At 46.7% G+C, this 27,689-nt stretch overlaps 1 protein-coding gene across 4 annotated transcripts in view; it reads left to right on the top strand.

Moving 5' to 3' along the window:
• Positions 1–27,689, top strand: part of JSRP1 (junctional sarcoplasmic reticulum protein 1) — a 189,168-nt gene that overhangs the window by 71,315 nt on the left and 90,164 nt on the right. The window lies entirely within an intron of this gene.

The following is a 27,689-nucleotide window of genomic DNA, read 5'->3' as shown; positions in this document are numbered from 1 at the left end:
AGCAGCAGGTAGCACCCGGAGAAGTGCCAGAAATAGGCACTACGAGGATGCGTGAAACGGTGCTCACCCGAAGTCGCACAAAGAAGTCCCACATCGCCGGAGAACAACTTAGGAGGTCGTGCAATGCAGGTTAGAGTGCCGTGGACCTTAGAGTGCCGTGGACCCAGGCTGGACTGTGCACAAAGGATTTCCGCCGGAAGTGCACGGAGGCCGGAGTAGCTGCAAAAGTCGCGGTTCCCAGCAATGCAGTCTAGCGAGGTGAGGCAAGGACTTACCTCCACCAAACTTGGACTGAAGAGTCACTGGACTGTGGGGGTCACTTGGACAGAGTTGCTGGATTCGAGGGACCTCACTCGTCGTGCTGAGAGGAGACCCAAGGGACCGGTAATGCAGCTTTTTGGTGCCTGCGGTTGCAGGGGGAAGATTCCGTCGACCCACGGGAGATTTCTTCGGAGCTTCTAGTGCAGAGAGGAGGCAGACTACCCCCACAGCATGCACCACCAGGAAAACAGTCGAGAAGGCGGCAGGATCAGCGTTACAGAGTTGCAGTAGTCGTCTTAGCTACTATGTTGCAGTTTTGCAGGCTTCCAGCGCGGTCAGCAGTCGATTCCTTGGCAGAAGGTGAAGAGAGAGATGCAGAGGAACTCGGATGAGCTCTTGCATTCGTTATCTAAAGTTTCCCCAGAGACAGAGACCCTAAATAGCCAGAAAAGAGGGTTTGGCTACCTAGGAGAGAGGATAGGCTAGCAACACCTGAAGGAGCCTATCACAAGCAGTCTCTGACGTCACCTGGTGGCACTGGCCACTCAGAGCAGTCCAGTGTGCCAGCAGCACCTCTGTTTCCAAGATGGCAGAGGTCTGGAGCACACTGGAGGAGCTCTGGACACCTCCCAGGGGAGGTGCAGGTCAGGGGAGTGGTCACTCCCCTTTCCTTTGTCCAGTTTCGCGCCAGAGCAGGGCTAAGGGGTCCCCTGAACCGGTGTAGACTGGCTTATGCAGAATTGGGCACATCTGTGCCCAAGAAAGCATTTCCAGAGGCTGGGGGAGGCTACTCCTCCCCTGCCTTCACACCATTTTCCAAAGGGAGAGGGTGTAACACCCTCTCTCAGAGGAAGTCCTTTGTTCTGCCATCCTGGGCCAGGCCTGGCTGGACCCCAGGAGGGCAGAAGCATGTCTGATGGGTTGGCAGCAGCAGCAGCTGCAGTGAAACCCCAGAAAAGGCAGTTTGGCAGTACCAGGGTCTGTGCTACAGACCACTGGGATCATGGGATTGTGCCAACTATGCCAGGATGGCATAGAGGGGGCAATTCCATGATCATAGACATGTTACATGGCCATATTCGGAGTTACCATTGTGAAGCTACATATAGGTAGTGACCTATATGTAGTGCACGCGTGTAATGGTGTCCCCGCACTCACAAAGTCCGGGGAATTGGCCCTGAACAATGTGGGGGCACCTTGGCTAGTGCCAGGGTGCCCTCACACTAAGTAACTTTGCACCTAACCTTTACCAGGTAAAGGTTAGACATATAGGTGACTTATAAGTTACTTAAGTGCAGTGTAAAATGGCTGTGAAATAACGTGTGCGTTATTTCACTCAGGCTGCAGTGGCAGGCCTGTGTAAGAATTGTCAGAGCTTCCTATGGGTGGCAAAAGAAATGCTGCAGCCCATAGGGATCTCCTGGAACCCCAATACCCTGGGTACCTCAGTACCATATACTAGGGAATTATAAGGGTGTTCCAGTAAGCCAATGTAAATTGGTAAAATTGGTCACTAGCCTGTTAGTGACAGTTTGGAAAGAAATGAGAGAGCATAACCACTGAGGTTCTGGTTAGCAGAGCCTCAGTGAGACAGTTAGGCACCACACAGGGAACACATACATATAGGCCACAAACTTATGAGCACTGGGGTCCTGACTAGCAGGGTCCCAGTGACACATAACAAACATACTGAAAACATAGGGTTTTCACTATGAGCACTGGGCCCTGGCTAGCAGGATACCAGTGAGACAGTGAAAACACCCTGACACACACTCACAAACAGGCCAAAAGTGGGGGTAACAAGGCTAGAAAGAGGCTACTTTCTCACACAACCCCCCCCCCCCCCCAAACGAAGGACAATAAGGCTAACCTTGGCCAGTTGAGACTTTATTGTCTAAGTGGTGATAAGTAGAGAGTAGCTCTGTAATAGACTGGTTACTCCCTTTATCATCCACTATATGGTTACTTCCCTGTGGGGATGTGAACCACCCTGTTTGAAGTTTTTTAGCTAAGCAACAATGTGAAGATGTATTTTCAGAGCTTCTATCAGTAAGTTTTAGTTTAGAGCAGTGGGAATTGTCCACTGAACCTATTTGTAGTGATGGAAATGCCAGACAGGGATGCTGTCTCAGAAAAGCCATAGCTGGGCAAAAACTTTGTCCATATGGCTGGAAGAGAGAACAGGGATGCTGTTTCTCTTGGGTTGGAGCAGGGCAGGGATGCTGTCCTATGAGCTCCACACTAGGGCAGGGATGCTGTCCTAAGTGTTGTGAGGCAGTGCAGGTTTTCTGCACTAAAGTGTCTCTGGGAGGGTTGTAGGGATGCTCCATGTTAACTAAAATGGTGCTCTTTTTCTCACCAATGTTAGTTATCCCACAGAGAGGTACTTTTACCTCAGGGAGTACAGTTTTGCCAACTGACGATTCCCTTGGAACAGGTGCCACCCCAGGAGAGGTTTCTCCCACCACAGGAATGGTATCCTGAATGGTAGGGTGGTTAGGGGATACTGTGATACCCTTTTTACCTGTTGATGGAGAGGGATCCTGAGTTTTCAGGCCTTCTCTCCTTTGCTTTTTCATTTCAGTAGAAATGAGAGGGAACAATTCCTCTGGGATGCCCAGCATGGCTGCATGGGCATAAAACTCTACATCAGCCCAACCTGAGGCCTCTAGGTCATTACCCAAGAGACAGTCTACAGGTAAGCTAGGTGATACCACCACCTGCTTAGGGCCAGTAACTCCACCCCAACTAAACTGAATTATAGCTAAGGGAAGAAACTTAGTGGAGTTATGGACATCAATAATATTATACTGTTGTCCAATGATGTGTTGATCAGGATGCACTAGGTTTTCAGTCACCAAAGTGATACTGGCACCTGTGTCCCTGGAGGCCAAGGCCTCAACACCATTTATTGAAACTGTCTGCCTGTACTTATCCATTGTAAGGGGACATGCAGCCAGTGTGGCAAGGCCAATGCCACTAGGTGTGACAGAAACTGTCTTGGGACTGACTACCCCAGTTTCTACTATGGACCCATAAGTGAACCCAACTACACCCTTAACTTGACTGTTGCCAGCAGTCCCACCACTAGTACCACTACTGCTAGGGGCACTAGAGCTTGATGTATTAGTGGTGGTAGGCTCAGGGGGTTTACCTGGACAGGACTTATCCCCTGGCCTATGGCCTCTATTTTTACACACAAAGCACCAAGGCTTTTTAAATTGTGTAGGTTGAGAAGAAGAGGAAGAATTTGTTTTATCCCCACCCCCTGAAGAGTGTTTAAGATTTGAAGTGGGATCTTTGGTTTTACCCTTATCCCCATGCTTATCTTGAGATTTTTCACCATCTTTCTTCTTACTGTTCTCTTTGTCACCCCCTGTATGAACTTTTCTGTTCACCCTTGTTCTGACCCATTTGTCTGCCTTCTTTCCCAATTCTTGGGGAGAGGTCAGATCAGAGTCCACTAAGTACTGGTGCAACAAATCAGACACACAATTATTAAGAATATGCTCTCTCAGGATCAAGTTATACAGGCTGTCATAATCAGTAACTTTACTGCCATGTAACCACCCCTCCAAGGCCTTCACTGAATGGTCAATGAAATCAACCCAGTCTTGTGAAGACTCCTTTTTGGTCTCGCTGAACTTTATCCTGTACTGTTCAGTGGTTAAGCCATAACCATCCAGGAGTGCATTCTTAAGAACTGTAAAATTATTGGCATCACTTTCTTTCACAGTAAGGAGCCTATCCCTACCTTTTCCACTAAATGATAGCCATAGGATAGCAGCCCACTGCCTTTGAGGGACATCCTGTACAACACAGGCCCTCTCAAGTGCAGCAAACCACTTGTTAATGTCATCCCCCTCCTTATAAGGGGGAACTATCTTATGCAGATTCCTGGAATCATGCTCTTTTGCAGGATGACTATGGGGAATACTGCTGCTGCCACCATGGGTTTCTAAACCCAACTTCTGTCTTTCCTTCTCTAATTCTAAAGACTGTCTATCCAAATCCAGCTGTTGCTTTTTAAGCTTCAGTCTGGTTTGTTCCACCCTCAACTTATTGAGTTCCCTTTCTAACATTCTGTCATCAGGGTTGGTGGGAGGGACATTTCTAGATACAGAAGTATGATGAGAATGGACAGAAGGAGACCTGTCCCTTACAGAGGGCACCCTAACAGCTTGGCTGACCGTGTAATGTGAGAGCACATCATCTTTATGATGTGACTCCACCTCAGTACCAACTATGCTAGACTGTCTTGTAATGGAAAGGCTAAGAAGTTTCTTTCCTGAACCTTTACCTGGGGGAGTCCCTGGATCAGATTGGGAACCATTAGCTACTTTTTCAACAGATGGGGCACTTTTAGCCTTATCTTGTTCTCTAAGCATGTTAAGTAACAATTCCAAGGAAGGATTCTTCCCTACACTCAAACCTCTCTCTATGCAGAGACTCCTTGCTCCTTTCCAGCTAAGGTGATCATATGCAAGTTTGGACAGATCAACATTTTGGCCTGTGCCAGACATTTTTAGAGAGAGTTAAAGTGATAGAAAAAGAGAAAAATGTTTGTCAGAGCTTTTAGAAAGACTGGAAAAAAAACTTTTAAAACTTTTTAGAACTTTTTAGAAAGTTAGAAGTACTTTTCAGCACTTAGAAAAGAGTGAAAAGAGGAAATGCAAAACATTTTGGTTATGTGTATATACACTGAACTTGTTTTGTATATTTTTCTCTTATGAAAAGTACAATGACAAGAGTGGTAAGTAGTCTCAAAGCACTTATCCCACCGCTGCACAACCAATGTAGGAGGCTGGACTGGCTTGTAGTGAGTACCAAGGGGTACTTGCACCTTGCACCAGGCCCAGTTATCCCTTTTAAGTGTATAGGGTGTCTAGCAGCTTAGGCTGATAGATAATGGTAGCTTAGCAGAGCAGCTTAGGCTGAACTAGGAGACGTGTGAAGCTACTACAGTACCACTTAGTGTCATATGCACAATATCATAAGAAAACACAATACACAGTTATACTAAAAATAAAGGTACTTTATTTTTATGACAATATGCCAAAGTATCTTAGAGTGTACCCTCAGTGAGAGGATAGGAAATATACACAAGATATATGTACACAATACCAAAAATATGCAGTATAGTCTTAGAAAACAGTGCAAACAATGTATAGTTACAATAGGATGCAATGGGGACACATAGGGATAGGGGCAACACAAACCATATACTCCAAAAGTGGAATGCAAACCACGAATGGACCCCAAACCTATGTGACCTTGTAGAGGGTCGCTGGGACTATTAGAAAATAGTGAGGGTTAGAAAAATAGCCCACCCCAAGACCCTGAAAAGTGAGTGCAAAGTGCACTAAAGTTCCCCAAAGGACAAAGAAGTCGTGATAGGGGAATAAGGCAGGAAAGACACAAACCAACAATGCAACAACGATGGATTTCCAGTCGAGGGTACCTGTGGAACAAGGGGACCAAGTCCAAAAGTCACAAGCAAGTCGGAGATGGGCAGATGCCTAGGAAATACCAGCTGCGGGTGCAAAGAAGCTTCTACTGGACAGAAGAAGCTGAGGTTTCTGCAGGAACGAAAAGGGCTAGAGACTTCCCCTTTGGTGGACGGATCCCTCTCGCCTTGGAGAGTCGTGCAGAAGTGTTTTCCCGCCGAAAGACCGCCAACAAGCCTTGCTAGCTGCAAATCGTTCGGTAAGCGTTTTTGGATGCTGCTGTGGCCCAGGAAGGACCAGGATGTCGCAAATTGCGTCAGGAGAGAGAGGGGACGTCGAGCAAGACAAGGAGCCCTCTCAGCAGCAGGTAGCACCCGGAGAAGTGCCAGAAATAGGCACTACGAGGATGCGTGAAACGGTGCTCACCCGAAGTCGCACAAAGAAGTCCCACATCGCCGGAGAACAACTTAGGAGGTCGTGCATGCAGGTTAGAGTGCCGTGGACCTTAGAGTGCCGTGGACCCAGGCTGGACTGTGCACAAAGGATTTCCGCCGGAAGTGCACGGAGGCCGGAGTAGCTGCAAAAGTCGCGGTTCCCAGCAATGCAGTCTAGCGAGGTGAGGCAAGGACTTACCTCCACCAAACTTGGACTGAAGAGTCACTGGACTGTGGGGGTCACTTGGACAGAGTTGCTGGATTCGAGGGACCTCGCTCGTCGTGCTGAGAGGAGACCCAAGGGACCGGTAATGCAGCTTTTTGGTGCCTGCGGTTGCAGGGGGAAGATTCCGTCGACCCACGGGAGATTTCTTCGGAGCTTCTAGTGCAGAGAGGAGGCAGACTACCCCCACAGCATGCACCACCAGGAAAACAGTCGAGAAGGCGGCAGGATCAGCGTTACAAAGTTGCAGTAGTCGTCTTAGCTACTATGTTGCAGTTTTGCAGGCTTCCAGCGCGGTCAGCAGTCGATTCCTTGGCAGAAGAGAGAGATGCAGAGGAACTCGGATGAGCTCTTGCATTCGTTATCTAAAGTTTCCCCAGAGACAGAGACCCTAAATAGCCAGAAAAGAGGGTTTGGCTACCTAGGAGAGAGGATAGGCTAGCAACACCTGAAGGAGCCTATCACAAGGAGTCTCTGACGTCACCTGGTGGCACTGGCCACTCAGAGCAGTCCAGTGTGCCAGCAGCACCTCTGTTTCCAAGATGGCAGAGGTCTGGAGCACACTGGAGGAGCTCTGGACACCTCCCAGGGGAGGTGCAGGTCAGGGGAGTGGTCACTCCCCTTTCCTTTGTCCAGTTTCGCGCCAGAGCAGGGCTAAGGGGTCCCCTGAACCGGTGTAGACTGGCTTATGCAGAATTGGGCACATCTGTGCCCAAGAAAGCATTTCCAGAGGCTGGGGGAGGCTACTCCTCCCCTGCCTTCACACCATTTTCCAAAGGGAGAGGGTGTAACACCCTCTCTCAGAGGAAGTCCTTTGTTCTGCCATCCTGGGCCAGGCCTGGCTGGACCCCAGGAGGGCAGAAGCATGTCTGATGGGTTGGCAGCAGCAGCAGCTGCAGTGAAACCCCAGAAAAGGCAGTTTGGCAGTACCATGGTCTGTGCTACAGACCACTGGGATCATGGGATTGTGCCAACTATGCCAGGATGGCATAGAGAGGGCAATTCCATGATCATAGACATGTTACATGGCCATATTCGGAGTTACCATTGTGAAGCTACATATAGGTAGTGACCTATATGTAGTGCACGCGTGTAATGGTGTCCCCGCACTCACAAAGTCCGGGGAATTGGCCCTGAACAATGTGGGGGCACCTTGGCTAGTGCCAGGGTGCCCTCACACTAAGTAACTTTGCACCTAACCTTTACCAGGTAAAGGTTAGACATATAGGTGACTTATAAGTTACTTAAGTGCAGTGTAAAATGGCTGTGAAATAACGTGTGCGTTATTTCACTCAGGCTGCAGTGGCAGGCCTGTGTAAGAATTGTCAGAGCTTCCTATGGGTGGCAAAAGAAATGCTGCAGCCCATAGGGATCTCCTGGAACCCCAATACCCTGGGTACCTCAGTACCATATTCTAGGGAATTATAAGAGTGTTCCAGTAAGCCAATGTAAATTGGTAAAATTGGTCACTAGCCTGTTAGTGACAGTTTGGAAAGAAATGAGAGAGCATAACCACTGAGGTTCTGGTTAGCAGAGCCTCAGTGAGACAGTTAGGCACCACACAGGTAACACATACATATAGGCCACAAACTTATGAGCACTGGGGTCCTGACTAGCAGGGTCCCAGTGACACATAACAAACATACTGAAAATATAGGGTTTTCACTATGAGCACTGGGCCCTGGCTAGCAGGATACCAGTGAGACAGTGAAAACACCCTGACACACACTCACAAACAGGCCAAAAGTGGGGGTAACAAGGCTAGAAAGCGGCTACTTTCTCACACCTGGTTAGCAGGATCCCAATACACTTCAGTCAAAGTTGCATCTACAAACCAGTCAAAAAGTAGGGAGGATTGCAACCAGAACCCAGCTCCCTAAACAAAGCATTACCAAAACATGTAAGAATAGAGTATCTTATCACTTGCTGTGCAGACACAAACTAACCAAATGTACTCTTAGAAACAGGAGTAATCAGATGAAAAGAGAGAGAGAAGCTATTTTGGAAAATTACTGTAGAAGGGAAAAAATTAACAATCTAATGAGTTGGCTTGTTCCATAAATCTAAATTCATGTGCGACCTACATTTTCAGGCTTGTAACCAGTAAACCTCTCTTTTTGATCCTACTGTTTCTGACAGTAGTTTAATACGTTATTTAAGTCAAGATGATAGAAGAGCATGTCTTCCCAGGGTCTTCTCATGGCCGCTTAGAAATAAGCTTTAATTTGCGCCACATAATCTTCTGAATGTGCTCATCGAGGAATCACCGTGTGGATTCTGCCTACGGTGTGCGTCTTCTACATTGTGAAGATCGGATGCAGATAGGAATTACAGCTGTACACCGCTATTCTTAAGGCTGGAAATGTAGCACCCTTATCGGGGAGCGGGTGCTGGTGCCCTGGAGGAACTAGGTCAAAACCATGGACCCGGCAGTCCGCAACTCATGTGTCACTGTGCACCTTTGCTGATCTTATCCACGGCGTAATTTATTCCAATGGTCGCAGGTGTAGGGCATTGATACTCAGTTATGGGGACCAGATCTTATTTTTCATTATCAGACATTGACCCAAAGCTCGGTAGGGTAAGGCAGAAACCGGAAAGCAGAGATAGAAAAGAACTTTGAAGAGTCAGAATAAGAGACAAGTGTATGGTGGTGGAAGGAGGAGGAAACAGCTGAAATCAAGACTAGGCAGCCCTGGGCTTTGGCAACTCCAGAAATTGCAGAAGTGAACTTCTAAGACAAATGTTGGGCCCCTACTGTTATTCCATCTAGTATATGGCATGTGGATCAGCATGTATCTATAATTGATGATCTTGATTTCCTTCTCTAAGGTGGTTTGACAGCGGCCACGTGTCAGAGTTTAGCATTTTCGCCGTGTTTTTTTCAAATATATTTTTATTGTTTTTTGTTTTACTTTCCATTCTCAAACAAACAGTATGTTCTGTGTACCTGCATTGTAAGACAAGAGCACATGGATGGAATGCATGTTAATCAGTTCTCAATATGACACAGTGAGACATTAGACCCGTTACTACTTTAGCTCTGCGACCTGAGAAAATATCCCCCTTATCAATTGCCAGTCCATGGCGTAACGGTCGGTGGTGGCATGTGGCCCGTCCTCCAAGTGATAGTCTGTCCTACGGGGAACCCATATCTTGTGAAACTTCTTTGGGCATCCTCTGGCCTTATATGTCACTTTTTCTGCCATCATATATAGGTCCATTCCTATTTTTCATTCCCAAATGGTAGGCGGTTCCGGAGCACACCAATATTTAGAAACATCTCTTGTGGCTACCACAGGCCCTAGGTTAGCAAAGAGGAACTTGGAACGTGGGATGTCTATGTCACTCGGTATCCCCAACTGTATATATTTGGGACCTACTGAGATAGTTTCCTCCAGCACAACCTCCAGTTCTCTCAGTATCCCTGACCAGTATGTCTGTATGAAGGGGCATTCCCAGATTGTATGGAGAAATTAACCCGTGTTATCTTGCATCTCAGGCAGTGAAGGGATGGGGCCCTCCCAAATTTGTGCAGGCGAGACCTATTGAAGTAGTAAATAGGATTTTAAATTGGATGAGCCTCAACCTGGTTTTGTTGGCCACTTCCCTCGGTGCATAAGGGCTGCCTCCCTTTCAGTGAAATGTCTGTAGGGTCTAATTTCTCCACTTTCCATGCATGTTGCAATTGCATGTATTTGTTGTGTTGTGTGTGGTCTCGTTGGTATCCCCTTTGCAGGGACTCATGATTTGAGCTGCCTGTCTTCCAGCAAGTCTCCGAGAGTGGAGATACCTATTGTATCTCAGGCCCCGAAGCCCCTCAGTTTCCCAATTTCCTTGAGGTGGGTTCCCTCCCAAAGAGACGTGGCTCACACGATTTTCACATTCCATCCCATACGTTTCTTCACAGCTTTCCATGCTGCTGTTGTGAGCTGCGTTGCCGTTAGTAGTTTCTGCACTCCTTTCCCTCCATGTAAGTAGTGTAGGTATGATTTCTTTTGGAATTGACTCCTCTCTAGTAGATGCGGGAGATGGTCTCCCGGCGCATTTCCCCAGTCGTTTATCTTCATTAAATGTGCTGCCCAGTAGTATGCCCGAATGTCTGGGAGGTAGAGCCCCAGTTGCATTGATTGCATTGGAGTGTGTGTATTGCAATTCACGAGTGTCCCCATTCCATAATAACTTACAGATTTCTGCTTCAATTTTAAGGAAGATATTCTCTGGGATCTGGACAAATGTATTCTGAAGAATATAGAGAGGTTTTGGCAGGCTGACCATCCTAAACATAGCTGCCCTGCTTATCAGCGTCAAAGGGAGGGTCCTCCATCTCTCAACTTTCTCTTGAAATGCCTGCAGAGCCTTGAGTGAGGCAGCTTTCCTTATCTTGTGTCACGTATATACCCAAATATTTGAATCCTTCCTTAGCTATCTGCAAGTTTTCAGGGAGTTCTGGGTGTGCTGGGTGCCCGCTCCCCCGGTAAAGGCTAGATTTATTCCAGTTTATTACGTAGCCATAATGGGCACCTGTAGGAAAGTACCCTCTTTTTGCTGTGGTTACCCCCATTTTCTGCCTGATGTCAGTGTGTTTGACTGTGTTCACTGGGATCCTGCTAACCAGGACCCCAGTGATTAGGCTCTCTCTCCTCTAAAGTTGGTCACTGCATACTGGTAACACAGTATTTCACCCAAGATTTGCATACTGGTGCCCCCTTATACGTCCCTAGTATATGGTACCTAGGTACCCAGAGCATTGTGGTTCCAGGGGATCCCTGTGGGCTGCAGCATTCCTTTTGCCACCCATAGGGAGCCCATGAAAAGGCTTCTGCAGGACTGCCATTGCAGCCTGTGTGAAAAAAGTGCATGCACCCTTTCACTGCCATTTACACTGCCCCAGGTCACTTATATGTCACCCCTATAGCAGGCAGTAGGCACTAGCAGAGGTGCCCCCACGACCTCCAGGACCATTTTCCCATACTTCGTGAGTGCGGGGACATTTTATTATGCATGTAGTGGACATAGGCCACTACCAGTGTCCAGCTACATAATGGTAACTCCGAACATAGGCATGTTTGGTATCAAACATGTTGGAATCATACCCCAATGCTTTTGCAAGCATTGGTTGTATGATTCCATGCACTCTGAGGGCTCCTTAGAGGACCCCAAATATTGCCATTCCAGCCTTCTGAGTTTTTCCAGGCAGCCTCAGCTGCTGCACCTCTCAGACAGGTTTCTGCCCTCCTGTTGCTTGAGCAGCTCAAAGCCCAGGAAGGCAGAACAAAGAATTTCCCTTGGGAGAGGCTTGTTACACCCTCTCCCTTTGGAAATAGGTGTTACAATGCTTGGGAGTGGTAGTCTCCCCAAGCCTCTGGAAATGCTTTGAAGGGCACAGATGGTGCCCTTCTTGTATAATCCAGTCTACACCCCAGTCCCTGCTCTGGCACGAAACTGGACAAAGGAAATGGGAGTGACCTCTCCCCTGTCCATCACCACCCCAGGAGAGGTGTTCAGAGCTCCTCCAGAGGGTCCTGGGTTTTGCCATCTTGGATTCCAAGTTGGTAGGGCCCTCTGGGAGCATCTGAGTGGCCAGTGCCAGCAGGTGACGTCAGAGCCCTCCCCTGATAGCTGCTTACCTGTTTAGCTGACCAATCCCCCTTTCAGAGCTATTTAGGGTCTCTCTCTTGGGTGGTTCTTCAGATTCGGATTGCAAGACTCCAGAAGGAATCCTCTGCATCCTTTACTTCACCTTCTCACTGAAGAAACTGCATCTGGACCCTCCAGGAACTCTACAAACTGCAACAAAGAAGCAAAGACGACTTCTGCAACATTGTATCTTAAGCTCCTGCCAGCAACTCTGTTTCCTGGTCGTGCATCCTCAGAGGACAGCCTGTCTTCAGCCTGCACCAGAAAAACAAAGGAATCTCCCTTGGAGTGAAGGAGTCACTCCCCTGCTTCAGCAGGCACCTCTCTGCAATGACGACCGGTTGTGTGGGACCCCTTTCCTGACAAGCTGCTTGGATCCTGAAGTCGAACTGTCCAACTTTGGTGGAGGTAAGAGCTTGCCTTCCCACGCAAGACAGTACCCCCTTGCACCGCGTGTTTTGCAGTTGCCAAGGCTTGTTGGCATCCTTCCATGTGCATCGTGCAGCTCCGGACCCCAGCACTCCTTCCTGCGTGGTTCTCCGGCGGCATGGGACCCTTTGTTTAAGTGCTGTGTAAGCCTCCTTTTGCACTTCTTTGATCCCATGCTGTTGGACTACTGTGCGCGCTGCCTGGTCTTCTGAGGGCTCTCCGAGTTGCTGAGAGCCCCTTCTGACTCCCCCTCCTAGGTAGTGTCCACCAGGTTCCTCCTGGTCCTGGGCAGCACCATTTTCTGCTAACCGTGAGCTTTGCGTGTGCCAAGGCTTGTTGGCGGAATCCAGCAACGCAAACCAGACTGCAATCATCCACCCGGCGTGGGACATCATCTGCACCAACCAGGAAACCACACCAGTCTTCCTGGGTGCAGTACTGACTGTTGTTCTTCACCAGTGGTTCTTTTGCACCTTCATCTGGGTTTGCAGGGTCTCCTGTTCTCCCTGGTCTCTTCAGTGCTTCTTGGACATGGTCCCCTTCTTCCACAGGTCTTCAGGTCTAGGAATCCATTGTTGGTGTCTTGCAGTCTCTTCTGGTTCTTGCAATATCTTCTTTCTCATGTTCTTGTGTGTTCTAGGAAAGTTACTGTGATTTACTCCTGCTTTCCTGGACTCTGGGGTGGTTTCTATTACTTACCTTTGGTGTTTTCTAATACTCCCTGCGCCCTTCTACACACTACACTTGCCTAGGTGGGAAACCGACTTTCGCATTTCACTTTCTTAGTATATGGTTTGTTTTCCCCAGGCCCATTTCTAACTATTGCGATTTTCACTATTTGCACTGTTTTCAAACTGTTATAAAGCTATTTCTGCATACTAATGTATATAATTTGTGTATTACTTACCTCCTAAGGGAGTATAGTCTCTATGGTATTTTTGGCATTTGTGTCACCAAAATAAAGTACCTTTATTTTTGTAACACTGAGTATTTTCTTTCATGTGTGTGAGTACTGTGTGACTTTAGTGGCTTTGCATGTCTCCTGGTTAGGCCTTGTCTGCTCATCCACTCCTACCCCTAGAGAGCCTGCCTTCTAGACACTGTCTACATTTAACTAATAAGGGATAACTGGACCTGGTATAAGGTGTAAGTACCTTAGGTACCCACTACAAACCAGGCCAGCCTCCTGCAGCACCATTTTGTTAAAGTAGTCGGTACAATTCGGGCAACGTTGTGTGTGGTCTAGTGACATAGAGCAGGATGTTGTTCGCATACAGCGAGAGCCTCTCCTTCTTCCCCACTCCCTCCTCTAAACATAATTGTCGTGTGAGGATGAACCATACAAGCCATGATTTCCAGCACAATGGCAAATAGTAATGGGGGTAGAGGGCAACTCTGCCACGTCCTTCTCTCTATCGGAAAATCTTCCGATGTTGTCCTGTTGACTCAGACCTCTGCCGTTGGGCAGTGGTATAGTAATGGTATCACTGCAAGAATTTGGGTCCAAAGCTGAATTTCCTCCAGGCTACCTTCATGAAGGGCCAGTGGATGGTATGAAATGCTTATGTCTTGGTCGTAAAGCCTGATTGGTCTTTATGGATCGGGGGTTATGACTCCTAGCAGACTGGTTGCCAGGATTGTGGTGAGTATTTTGATTTCAATATTGAGGAGGGAGATTGCGTGGTATGAACCACAGTCCTCTGTGGGCTTGCCTGCCTTTCGTATTACTACTGTTGTAGTACTTCGGAGGTTAGGAGGGAGGCAACATTTGACCCTAGCTTCTATCAACCTGTTAGTAGGTGCGGGCTCAAGATGTCTGCCGTTTTCTTAAAGAATTCTGCTGGGATACCTTTAGGACTGGGTGGTTTACCCAGTTTAATTTTGGCTATTGCGTTTCGTTTTTTCAACTAGGGTTATTTCCTTCTCAACGTTGTCGCGTTCAACTGTGGTCAGGGTGTGGGTGGTCAATCTCGCCATGTAGTCCTCTGTCTGGGTTTCGTCCGCCAATGGTCTCATTTTATAAAACTCCCTGTAATATTGTGCAAATTCCCTGGCTTTTGTCTGGTCTGTCTCATAAAGCTTATTGTGTGGGCCCCGTATACGATGCACCCATCGGGCCTCCATCTGCCTCCACCACAGCCATGCCAGTAATCTTCTGACTTTATATCTGGTTTCATACAACCAGTGGTGCGTGCCTAATGCCTGGGTCTTTGCGGTATTGTGTGCTAGTGCCTGATTTTCCTTATGTAGGAAGTCATTGAGCGTATGATATTTAGCTCAACCATTGCCCCCGGCTGGTGCTCCAGGCCTAGTAGTTGTTGTTCCAGTGTGTCTACCTCTCGTGTCTCTTTTTGCTTCTTGTGCACTACAATGTTTTGTGCACAATCCCTTAAGACCGTCTAGAAGGCTTCCCAGAGTGTGATTGATGAGAGCACTGAGTCTTTGTTGTCACAAAAATTTAGTTCAGATTGTACTCTGAGTTCACATTAAATTCTATCATCCTTTAATTCCCAAGCATTCAACCTCCATTCTGATCTCACTCCTCTGGTTCTAGTTCCTACCCTAAGTCAGAGAGGTCAGTGGTCCGATTGGCCTCTGGCCAAATACTCCCCCTCTTCAATTGTATCTGTGGCGAACATATAATCCAATTGTGAGAACAACCTGTGTGCTCCTGAGAAATAAGAGTACTGGCAGGTGTCTGGATATTTCCTTTGCCATAAGTCAGTGAGACATTGTGTTTATGAACAGTGCCAATGGAGTCTCCCTTAGGGGTGATTGGAGGGACCCTGTTCTGTCTGTCTCTTGGTTTAAGACATCATTAAACCCCCACCCCATGGGGTGAAGGGGAACAGGATTCTAGGAGTATCTCCACTACTCTGTCTAAAGTGCGTTGTTGCAGTTTTGGGGGGGCATATATACTTGCCAATGTCACCTAATTTCTTCCCCACATCCCTTTGACTGCCACTTACATGCTGTAGGCGTCCACCCACGATCTCGTAAGTCGGAACAAGGGGGTTCTTCCTCACTAATATTGCCACACCCTGGGACCCTGTAGTGTATCCCGCATGAGCCAGTAGCGTGTATGCCCATCTGTTTAAGAATTTACATTGGGATCCCCTCAGATGTGCCTCTTGAAGTAATACCGCTTCCGGTTTGTGCTTTCTTATATATGTGGCTACTAGTCCCCGTTTGATTTTATTGTCCAGCCCGTTTACGTTCCAGGTCGGGATGGAGTAGTGCTGATCACTACGTTGTTCGCATCCCCTCATCTACCTCTTGCATCTGTGTTGGGTCACCTATGTAGAAATTTGTGTGCCTGATACCTATGTCATACAAAGTGTATTCCTTGTGTCGTCTGTCTTGCAACGTCCCCTCTATGGATGGAACTGCTCCTCTAAACTTCCCCCTCTGCACCTCTTAATCTTTTGTGAGTGTACCCCTTTAAAAACATAACTTTAACTACTCAACAGAAGAATCTGAGAGGTCTGTATTCCCCCTCCCATCTCCCTTTACAAAAAGAATGAACTTTAAACTCAGTGTGGTTGGAGGCTGTTGCCGAGTGGCAGACAGCTCTTCGGCTTCCCTTTAAATGAGTTTCACTCTGAATCTCAATTTCGCTTCCACCAGGTATGAGGTTGCCAGTCCTGGTGCCCCAATGCTGTCTTCATTTCCTTGAGTTACTGGGTGTCTGCCACTCCTGTGCTGAATCTGCTGGGAGGATAGATCCATCATCTGTTGGTTTGTTTTCAAGTTGTGCTATAGCCTCCGCCAGGGGATGTGGTGCGTCCGAGTCCGTCTACGGGTCCCGTCCGGACTCCGTATTTCTAGGAGTCTCTTTGGGTTCATCGCCCTGTGTTTTTTGTAGGCAAGATGTCTCTCCCCCTCAGAGTCCAAGGACAAGGTGGTGTGCCTGGTCTGGATCACCTGTCACCATGGTGTTGGTACTCCTTGTTTCTGTGGCAATTGGTCTCTTCTCTTGGGTCTCTGCTTTGCTAAGGCTCGCAACTCTGACTCAATGTTGGAGGGGGCTCCCGTCTCCCCGCTCCCAATCACCTTCATTAGAAGCCTTTCCTCCAGCCATTCCCATGCCTCCTCCGGGTCTGGAAAAAGCACACCTTTTCTTGAAAGATTACTTTCAATTTGGCTGGGAAAAAGAGCGTGTATCGTATCTGTAGGTTACACAGCTTTGCTTTGACCATGTCAAACGTGCACCATTGATGCTGAACCTCCTGCATGTAGTCCCGATAGATTTGTATCCTGGAATTCTCATAGCGGGTCTCCCCCAGCTTCCGTGCTTCAGTAAGGATCATATCTCTGTCCTGATAATTACGGAAGAGTGCAATTACTGTTCTTGGGGAGGTCCAAGGTGGTGGTTTATTGCCCAATGTTTGATTTACTTGCTCAAGTACAAAGCATGAGGAGAATTTCTTGGGGGTGTTTTTTTCAGCCATTTTTCTAGGAACACTTGCATATTCGAGCCCTCCACTCCTTTTGGGAATCCTACAAATCTTAGATTGTTCCTTATGACCCTGTTCTCTGAATCTTCGAGGCTCCACACAACATCTTTGGTGATGTTGCGGCTCTCAGTTTCCTCTTTGCGCAGAGTCTGAACCGTGTCTTCACGTTTGGATATTCTGGCCTCCGCTGTGGATACATTTCTTAGGTCCTGATGAAATAGGGAGACTTCAGATTGGACCTCCCCCATTTTCCCCTCCAGTATTTAGTGCGAAGATTGGATGTTGTGTAGAATTGCTGCATTGTTAGAGACCAAAAGGGTGGTTGGTTTGTGTCCCCAACCACGGGGGAAGGCACTACTCTGGTGTATCTGTCCAGCTGTCCCTGTCCAGAGGTCCTGGACTCCTTATGTCGCTTCATGGTGTGCCCTGTATTGTATTGCTGTCCTGTTGTAAGGTGGTAAGGCTATAGTCCTATAGTGTAGGTTTTCCACTAGGCTAGCCTCAGGTATCAGTTGCCATCTCCCCCCATCAACCAGCGGGTCCTGCTGCCGCTGACCACCATGCAGCAACCATCCTGTCTCCTTCCAGAACTGATAGCCCAACCTCTGTGCTTCACGGCTGGGTCAACTGCTGATCAGCAGTACGTCATATCCCACTGATCTTGCGTGATGATTGTTAAAGTTATTTCCTGCCCTGGTCTCCCCCAGTATGAAGGTGGGAAGCAGGGGACTTCTTCCTCCTCTGCTGTGCTCACAGGCATATCCACTCATTTGCCCTGGTGTCTCTGTGTCCCAAGTCTTCAATTTTCAGTCCTAGACTGTTGTTTTAGGTCTCTCCCGCTCCCCATGCCTTCCCAGGGCTTACCGCTGCAGGGAAGGCATGGGAGGCCAGATGCACACGCGCGGTGTTGCAGCACGGGCCAGCCCCGTCCTTATTGCTGTCCATACACCCCGCAAGGTGAGAATTCCACCCATGTTTCACTGCTGCCAAACACCAGTGTTGTCGCCCATGTTGTTCAGCCGCAGGGAGCGGGCAGCCCCCATGCCCTACGGTACCTCCTGTCCTTTGGTGGAGAAGTCTTCCCGCCTTGCCCTGTACCCAGATGCCGGCGACCAACGTCTCTGCCCCCTGGCAGCATGCACAGTCCTTTATTCCAAATGGATCAGGGGGATCCGCCAAAGTGGGCACAGCGGTGAGACCTGCCAGTCCCCCCGCCGTCATCTCACCGCTCACAGCTGGGTCCCCTGTCATGCCGTCACACAGGCCAGGCTAGTCTGGCAGCAGTGCCCACAAGTCCCAAAGTAAGGCAGCGGGTGCCCTCCTCCCCCGCAGCACAGCCCCCCCCGCACCTCTGCCGCAGAATCCCCGCTTGCCTCGGCCCGCCACCTGCAACCCCAGCTCCCCAGGCAGGAGGAGGCAGCAGCAGCCATTATCCTTGTCTCTTGTAAGGGGGTGCTGGGCGGGACGCTATGTAGGAATGTGGCGGCCTCCGTTCATAGTCTTCTCCACTCGGGGTAGAACTCGGATGGGTGACTAGGGAAGGCGGTTCAAGGCAAGTTCAGCATCTCTCACCACTCGCGGAAGATTTCTTTTCCGGAGCGAAGGGTCTTTTATAAGCCATCGCTGACATGTGTTCAGTACTTTAATTGGGAATACAAAGGATGTGTAAGGATTTTGATGGGGCCTTGGCGCGGGGCTCTTTAGTGAACATCCGTCCTCATCGCCACCTTGGCTCCGCCCACATTTTCGCCTTGTTGATCACCATCAACCACAATCGGCGCTGCCTTCAAAGACTGCAAGAAATAATCCTGCTGATTATCTAGTCGCTGATCTGTGCTGCCTCTTGGATTCAAGACCTGAGACAGATTGTGATCCTCAGATTCTTCAGTGCACCACAGGGTTAAATGGTGTCCCCTGTGGCCCCCCATATCTGCGATTGGATGGATTTTTATCCATCTGCTTGTAGCATACTACATTTATCGTCATACTACTTTATCCAATAATGACTCAGATAGAGCTCCAGCATATCTAGAGGGGATAGCAGGTTAGCCTACCCAGGCTTGCAAACTGTTGAGAGACAGCTTGGCCATCTCAATTCACTCACTGGGAGTCGATTGTCACTGAAAGGGTGACAAACCCCTAGAAAAGTCAACCTTCGCAACTTTGTAGATTTTAATGAAGGGTCTTAACCGTGCTCGTTGTTATTCTGATTAATTCATTATTTCACAAAGAAGAGAAAATCTCACAAATGAGTTATGTTTGACGTTTTTTGTAAAGCAGAACTTTTGATATTTCCATGGCTGATGAGAACTGTTTTTGGGCATTGTGAGTGCTGGTGGATGTGGGTTTCCCAATGGCAATAATTCAGACAATGGTTCGGGTCTTGTGACCTTGTGTTAGCCAATGCAAGTGTGGTCAGTGGGATTTGAGATTAACTACTGTGTGTGATGTCTACTGGTTATTAACTTTTCTATTGACAAATGCCCCGTATGAGTGCGCTCAGTATTTCAAATAGTTATGAGAGCATGTCAATATCTGCTGTCCTATGCTGAGTAGTGAATGATGTTTGGTGGTGCTCCAAAGGAGGTGATCTTCCTTTAAAATGCACAAGTATGTTTGGTGTGTCTTGAGTTTTAATTATGGTATGCAGTTCAGTGTCCTCCTCGCTCTCATCATGGAGCCTTTTGTGTGCTGGTTCTTATTATTTTCAAGTTGCCAGATGGTGGCATTACATGGGCATTTTGTCCTGATGTAAGCAAGGAAAATGAGCCCTTTGTTGGAAGGTTGGAAAAAGGCAAACATAATTGGGTGTGGCACTCACACACCCCTGGGCCCCATTGTGACTGAACCTGCTACACTGTTGACACCTACGCTTCCATAGGTGCAGGTCCAAAATGAGGATTGTTCCTTGAGTATTGATATTCTTTTCAAATGTGCATGTCTGCATCTCATTACAGGGGTGTGGAATTTAATAAAATATCTACTTGACTATGGGACAGGTTGCTTCATAAATCTACTTGTCCTGTAACAAATTCCACTTGTCCCTTTAGTGCCATGTAGTGCGGCAACAAACCATGGCATCAATCTCATTATTTAAGGGCTGTGATATTAGCCTCTCTGATATGCCAGGGCTCATACTATAGCAGGGTTTGAATATAAGCAAATCCCTTATTTTACCACCTGTCCACTGACGTACATACTGATGCTGTAGGTAGCAGTAAGCAATAGTTCCATGTTTGGAATGCCCCTTTGAGTCTGCCAAACCTACGAACTTGCATGTTTTAGAGGTTTTTACCAGCTTTTCTCTAATTATTTTCCATACTGAGAAAGTTTGGCCAGTTATTTCTGACAGTTGGGGAAAAAAGTAATTGGAGGGAAAGTGAACTTGTAAATGCTCAACAGACTTTCACATGAGCAGTTCTAGGCGTACATATTTGCTTGAACTAAAATGTAATTCACAAGTATTTTCTATGAATACCATTTCCTGGCCTATTTCTGTAAATTCTTGGTAATTCATGAGTTATAAATCTGCACTAATGCAAGGGCACACACCATGTGTGCACTTTTGTGACTTCCTTTAAGGATTGGGCCCATAATTAGGTCTGGTATTAACCGAGACCTTTTGTTTTTATTACTGTTCTCTCTCTCTCTCTCTCCCTCTCTGCCTCCCTCTCTCTCTCCCCGTCTATTGAATGCGGCACTGTGCTCTTTTATACGGAGCATACCGGCACACAATGGTTTTTTCAATACCAGGATCTACTTTGGCAATGTGTGCTTTTTTGAGGCCAAAAAATATGTTTGCTTTTGCCAATGTTTGTTATTATAGTGCGGGCCCAGCTGCTCCCACAACAATAAAGTTTTACAACAACCATGTCAAAACAAGACATGCGTTGACAATACACAAAGGCTTACGACCAATGTTGAACCTACTGAATTTGACAATGATTGTTTATTTTCATGTTTCCAATTATATCAGTGTAACCAGTTTCAAAAAGATTTTACATTATTAATATATATTTTTAGAAATACTAGCATGCGTCAACACATTTTACTAAATGATGCTGCAATGAAATGGTACCCAAAATTTCACAGCTACTTAGCAAAACTTTTTTTCCTCATTGCATTTTTAATGACCTTTCTGATTTTTAAATCAAAGAATCCTCAATATGGCTTTTAAGCTTCTGCAAATATTTGCATCTAATCAGAGAGCATTATGGGAACATTATACATAGCCTCATATTGTTCAACTTTTCAAACGTGTGTACACATTTTCATACTGGAACTACTATCAGTAGTGCTGTCTGAGCTTACTGCATGCCCTTAGCGCCCTCACCCTAATAATAAAGGCTTTGCATTAATCAACCACAAATACAAGATGGAACAGCATTAACATATGGACACAAATGTTACCTTTACTGTAGACGTTGCCCTTCCTTGATCCATAATGTGGCATGGTAAACTGGCAGCCAAAGGGTTTGTGCTGCAGGGGGTTGAGCCTGCTTGTCCCAAGGACGAAATAAATATGAAAACTTGTTGCCCTTGACCCCAAACAATATGTCCTGGGTGTCAGGCTATAGGAATTCCACACCCCTGCATTAGTATTAGAGGTGTTAGATCTTCGAGAGATTGTGTGCATTGGGACTAATGTGTTATATTTGGGTGTGAGTGGCGCTCTCATCTCATTAGTCCAATTAGCGTCTGGTTGTTTGTGTGTGTCAATGTAGAAGGCTAGATGTAGTGGCTTCCAACATACCTGTTTGTGTTTGTTGACAGTAAGGCATGTGTTTTTAGTTCTTATGTGCTTGTCACTGCCTCAGTTCGCTTGATGTTTGTGTGCTGGTATCTCCCAGTTGTGTTGATCATGTCCTTGCTTCCACCTTTGAATGCCTACGATCTGGTCTTTCTGTCCAGGTGTTAGTATCTCCCTGTTGCAGTATGTGACTCTCCTGTGGCTTGTTTCCTGTGTTCCTGTCAGTTCTCTCTATGCAGTTCTCTTGAACCTGAATATGTGGTCCTCCCTTTCAGTGCATTTCCAGGCCAAACAGGTAAGTGTTTTCATCTGGTGTTCTGTACTAGGACTTTTCTAATCCTGCTGAGAATTTCACCACTGTCCCCTTTTGAACCTTTCCCTGACCCATTAGCTCCTTGTCCGTCTGTCTTAATGTAGAAGATTTATTTATTTATTTATAGATTTGTGCAAGGCACTGTACACCGCATAAATGCCACCTCAGAGTGAAGTGGGGAGAGGTAGCAAGAATAGAAGCCAATTAAGCAGATAAAATGCTTTATGTGTCTGAAGGTGATCAATTAAATGAGTCAGTAAGTCTTCTTCTTGAGGCTTCCTCCCGTGGGTATCAATCACTTGTCATGGGTCGTCATCTTGCAATGGCAAGTTAGATAGAAAGGCCTCATGCCTAATAGTGTAGGTGGTCAGTGGTCTTGGGCATCTTATCGAACAATGGTGGAATGTATCTCGGTCCCAGTAATTTCTGATCCCAGTGTTGTGGTTTTTATGTCCCATGGTCTGTTTATTCCCCGCCCCTGCATCAGTGTAAGTCCTGTGACAGTGGATCTGTGACCCTTGCGAGCTCTGTGATGCTTTATCAGAGGAAAAACCTGGTTATTGATGGTAGTCAAAAGCCAATGGAGAGGTGAGGATTGCCAAGGTATCATACTAGGAAAACAGCCTAAGGACCTACGTTTGTTTGTGTTGGTCTGGGAAGAGGCTCGCTGTTACATGGTTCCTTCTGCTTGGGCCTGAAGGGAAATGACTCATTTACACAAGTGCAGGAGTGTTCAGATCAGTGCTTAATTTGTGCTTGTTGTTTCCAGTGCTGAGCACCGGCACTTATTTTTGAGGGCCGGGGCTTATCTTCTGCCTCAAGCATTTACTGCGAGCAAAAGACACATATGGGAAAGACGGAGGAAGGGAAAACGAAAAAGAGTCACAAAGGGAGAAAGCAGAAAGCTGCAAGAGTTACCTGAAGGGGTGGGGAGCGGCTTTATATGGATTGAGGAGGCCCCAGATGGCTTCATGATTACGCTGCCTCGGTTTTCCGAGCTCGCACATTTAATTGCAGCGGCCGCGTGTTTAAGAGGAGGGCTTTGGGCACCGGCACGTTTTTATTTACAAATTAAGCACTGGTTCAGATCCACAGGTAATGGAATGAGTAGATCGTATGTAAGAGCCCTCGGGATAAAGGCATCTTTAGGAGCCTCCGACCATGTAGACTGCTCAGTTTATAACCAAGATCATCGAAGAAAAGGATCACAGTCTGCCCGTGCCGGTAGTCCTTGTAGTTGAATTGTCTATTTTGATGGGTTCGAGGACAAATGTGTTGGAACCAAAGAGCTTTAATCAATCAATCAGTCAATCAATCAGACATTTATAGAGCATGGCAAACCACCTGTGAGGGTCTCGAGCCCAGTCCAGCCTCAGAGCTATACGGGGGTTCTCTGCTGTGCTCATTGAACTCGCGTGTTTTGTTTTGTGGCTGTAACTCTGCTTTCAAGGGTGGTCTTACTGATCTTGGTGATTGCATCAGTGATATCCCAATTGTCTCCGAAGCTCAGTCTTTCATAGACTAAAAACAAAGACTGTGCGACAAACCATAAGTATCCAGTATTTCCTCTTCCCTTCTGTAGCCCCGTCTTTTTTACTCGTACCAGATCGCTGGGTCATTTATGTGTGGGGCCTGGCTTTCCACGTTCTGGGGTGAGGGGTGGACCTGCTGGAAACCCAGCTAGAGACATGTCTAGAGAAGGCACTGGCTGGTGCATATGGTTGGGCTCCAGGAGATAGACAACGTGACGACACGTGGCGTAGGACCGACAGTTTGAGGCATCTTGGAGGCCATGGACAGACCGTGTGATGTTGCTGAGTGCACATGGATGGAGTAAGTTAGCTAGGGACACGTGAACATGCAGTGTGAGGCCCATAAGAAGAGATTGAAGCTTGAGGCAGAGAAGCGGGAGATGCTGGCCAGCTTGCGCCGCATGAGATAACACAAAGACATTCTGATGCACCTCTGAAGACATGGATGGGCAGTGTGACATCACTCGCGGCACCTGGATAATGTGAGGTAGCTTGAGAAAAATGGAGAGGTAGTCTGAAGAGCATAGGACATATGGAAATAAACTATGCGTTGGGGCATCGGAATATAAGATGTGAGGTATCTATGAACTTACAAATCAAGGATCTTGGTGAACAGAGATATCCAGCGCGAGGAGCTTACAGGCTGGAAAGACTGTATGAGGAGTTTGAGGAGAGAGAACATCGAATTTTGGGTACTTGGGGGTATAGACAGACCATGTGATTTAGCTCTGGTAACACAGACAGCTAGAGTCACTCAAGTTGGCATTCATCTGACAGTGAGGTAGTGTACCGCACATGGACAGGCAGTGTAAGGCTGCTTGGGGCCCATAGGGTGAGGCAGCACAGAATACATGAGCCAAAGGTTTGATATAACATGGGGGGCTGAATAATGGGCGGTAACTTGGAAGACACTGACCGTGTTCTGTCCTGCAGACTAACGAATAGGCAGAGTGTGAAACATGGAGCACGCGGAGAGTGTCAGGAGTTTGGAACTCACCAACCATGCGAAGAGATTGGGGCACATTGTTAGATCATGAGAGAACTTTGGGAGTATATCACCCTGTTGGGGCCAGGGTGTTACATGGCTGTGAATTCTCATATACATGCCCAGCCCCACACGGATGGGAAGCCTTTTGTGAATGAGTCTCCTATTAGGGTACCTTTTAAAATAGACGTATGTTATCACACAAACGCCCGGTGTCCTGTAGACACCTGGTCTCACCTAGATGTATGATTCAAGGAGTACGTGGTGTAGCATGTTTGTGTGCCTTACATGGAAGTATGTTTAAGGTACTGACAAGGTGGTAATGTTCTCAAATGTAAATGTACGGTCTCAGATATTTTTACAGTTTCACTTTATTATGAAACTTAATATGGAGGTACTAATATTATGCCTTATAAGGAGGTACAGCCTCACATGTGACTGTACAGTCTGACAAGGATGATGGGGAATATATAGTGTTACCTGGATGTACATTCTCACACGGATGCATGATCTCACTTAAAACACATTGTTTTCCATGTAGGAAGAGTGGTCAGCTTGTCCCATGTCATGAGGTTAACTCTCCGCCAGAGTGAGCTGTTACTTGTACTTTCCCGTCCTGCATTGTTAGTACAGGCTTACAACATGCTTGATGCTCTTTTGTGAAGTATCAGGGCTGATTGAAAGTAGCACATGACACTGGAACATTTGACAGCTTAAATGGTTTAGGGTTCATAGTAATTTATCGGTCATCGATTCCTTATCAGACAGTCAGCAAGTCTTTCTTCTGTGGCCATTATTCTCTCATTTCCTTACCACAAATGCATTTTATCATCTCTGTATTGTGTCCTCCTCTCTCCGCACCCTCAAAAATAAACCAAGTGTTCCTTCCTCGTCCCTCTTTGCCTAAACCTGCTTGCTGCCCGTCCAGACCTGAACGGGCTGCTGCTTGGTATGTTGTTGACATAACCTTATCAAATATTGCGTTGTTATCAAATTGTGCAATGTAGCATGAACGGTTCAAAACACAGGCAGCCAGCCACAAAGCAAGCTTTATATTTAGCACACAGTGAGAGCTGAAGGGACTCAAAGGGGTCAGATAAAATGCAACCTGGTGGCGAGTGAGCAGGATTAAAAATAATCATCCTGCGGCAGCTGCTCTGTAGACTGACATGGTGACTGCAGTGCGATTCACAGATGAGATGCTGTCCAGCTTGCCATAGCTGCAAATGAAACAGAGGAAACTAGCAGTTTCAGCTGAGTGGGCGGTATTTAAACGTCCTATTTAAGGCATCATTTACACAGAGCTCTCAAGTTTTGAAATTTTTTAGAAGTGGGAACTAGTTAGCATATTTTATGGCATCACAGGAAGTGACGTCAAACCATCTTTGACATCAGTGACAACATAGGAATTGGTATCATTTAAATGATAAAACCATCAAAATGAATATAAAATTAATAGAATAAGACTGAGTGCTTTTTTTTGGAGTTTGGCGGACAGGATACAGACATGGCAGATGTTATGTTCGCTGTGTTATAAGTCTATTATAGTACAACGTATATGTAATATGGGGGAGCATGTTGTCAACCAAGCTCAAAATCAGGTCATAAAACCTCACCAGATTAGACGATTGGCTTCCACAATTTGTGGAGCAACACTTCAGAGTGGCTCCTCACAGTAAATGAATGAGTCTGAGTGAGGGCAGCCCCACAGGTGATGTCGCTTCCTGAAACTGCTGCAGCTCCCTGGGCCCACTCTGCATGAAGCTGAACTCTGGACATGGGTACATTTAATCATCAGGTCTTAGCGCTTTCCTTCGTGCTGTCATTCTGCCTTTAGATAGTGAGAGCTCAGCCTGACCTCCAAATGTGTGAGTCTCACCCACAATGAGTGAGTCTTGAGGTCTCTGTTCTAAATGCTACTTAGTGACTGCTGCAAAAAGCAACCTGAGAATTGCCATTTATGCTGAGTATTTGGCCTGTCATTGTTCCTGGTTACCAATTTATTCGAATTGAGATTGACAACTTTTGTGGAAATGTCTTTTTTTTTATTACCTGCTAAAATCGGGCAAAATGTGCAGGTGTAAAGCTCAGTGACGAGGTGAAAACTACAATAATGGGTGCTGACGCACTTATGCCAGAGGTATTCCTCATGTACCAGTAATGAACTCCTGATGGGATGGTACATCATTGTCCCGGAAGGCCTGATATCCAGGGTGTCAACACTACAAGTCCCAGAATGCATAGATAAGAACTGGACTGCATGAGCTATGCCTGTATGGAAGGGAGGCTTGAGGGCTGCGCAGGAAAAAATATCACCTTACTTGATTAGTCATGTTTGTAGATCCCCGCAAACCCCTTCCAAGCTGATCCAGAGAGTACAACACGAAACACTTATTGAGGTATTGCGCTTAAGAGAAGTACTTACTTATGTATCTATATATTTATCACTTTACTCCTACTGTAGAAGAAAAAAAACTTTGACTCTATCCAATGCGCTTCTCTGTCTCACCCTATACCTTTCTAAATATACCCTCTGCTTCCACTCGCTGACTCATCCCAAACCTCATTTTACTGCTATGATCTTCCAAACAGCCCTTTTGAAATTATTTCTTCATGTATCTCTCCTTTGACTCAGCCTAAACCTCATTTTATTAATATGATCTCCCTAATTCATTTCTAGCGACTCTCCCCTCCTCCATTTCTCTTTTACTCATCCCAAATCTCATCTTACTACTATGATCTCCCACTTAACCCATTCTAGGGTCTTACCTCTTCCATCCCTCAATTATCCTTTTCAATCCATTTTACAGACACAGCTTATATATTAACTCATATTTCTCCATACTAATCCACCACTTATCCTTTTTGGGTTCCGGAGTAGCGTGCTACTCACCAAAAACGCTTTGACGCCTCATCAGGGCTAGGAAGCGCTATATAAGGAAAGTTACAAGTACTACTTCGCTGCAAATATTTTTCCTTAAAATCGACTTGAGAAGTCTTTAATCACTTTTGTGCTGTTGTTAGTCCAATTAGGTTATTGAAAATGTCATAATTTAGAAATACGTGAAATAATGTATACATTGAACAACGTGTGAAAAGCTAACAGGAGTGAACTAACTAACCTGAGAGCCCTGTAGGGGGAGCTTATCTTCCATTTGATCTTATGTTTTATTGAACATTTCATTGCATGGGAGCCATCGGTTAATCACTGAGCAATG

The sequence above is a fragment of the Pleurodeles waltl genome, chromosome 12, assembly GCF_031143425.1.
Source record: "Pleurodeles waltl isolate 20211129_DDA chromosome 12, aPleWal1.hap1.20221129, whole genome shotgun sequence".
Classification (NCBI taxonomy): domain Eukaryota; kingdom Metazoa; phylum Chordata; class Amphibia; order Caudata; family Salamandridae; genus Pleurodeles; species Pleurodeles waltl.
This window is presented reverse-complemented; position numbering and strand designations above follow the sequence as displayed.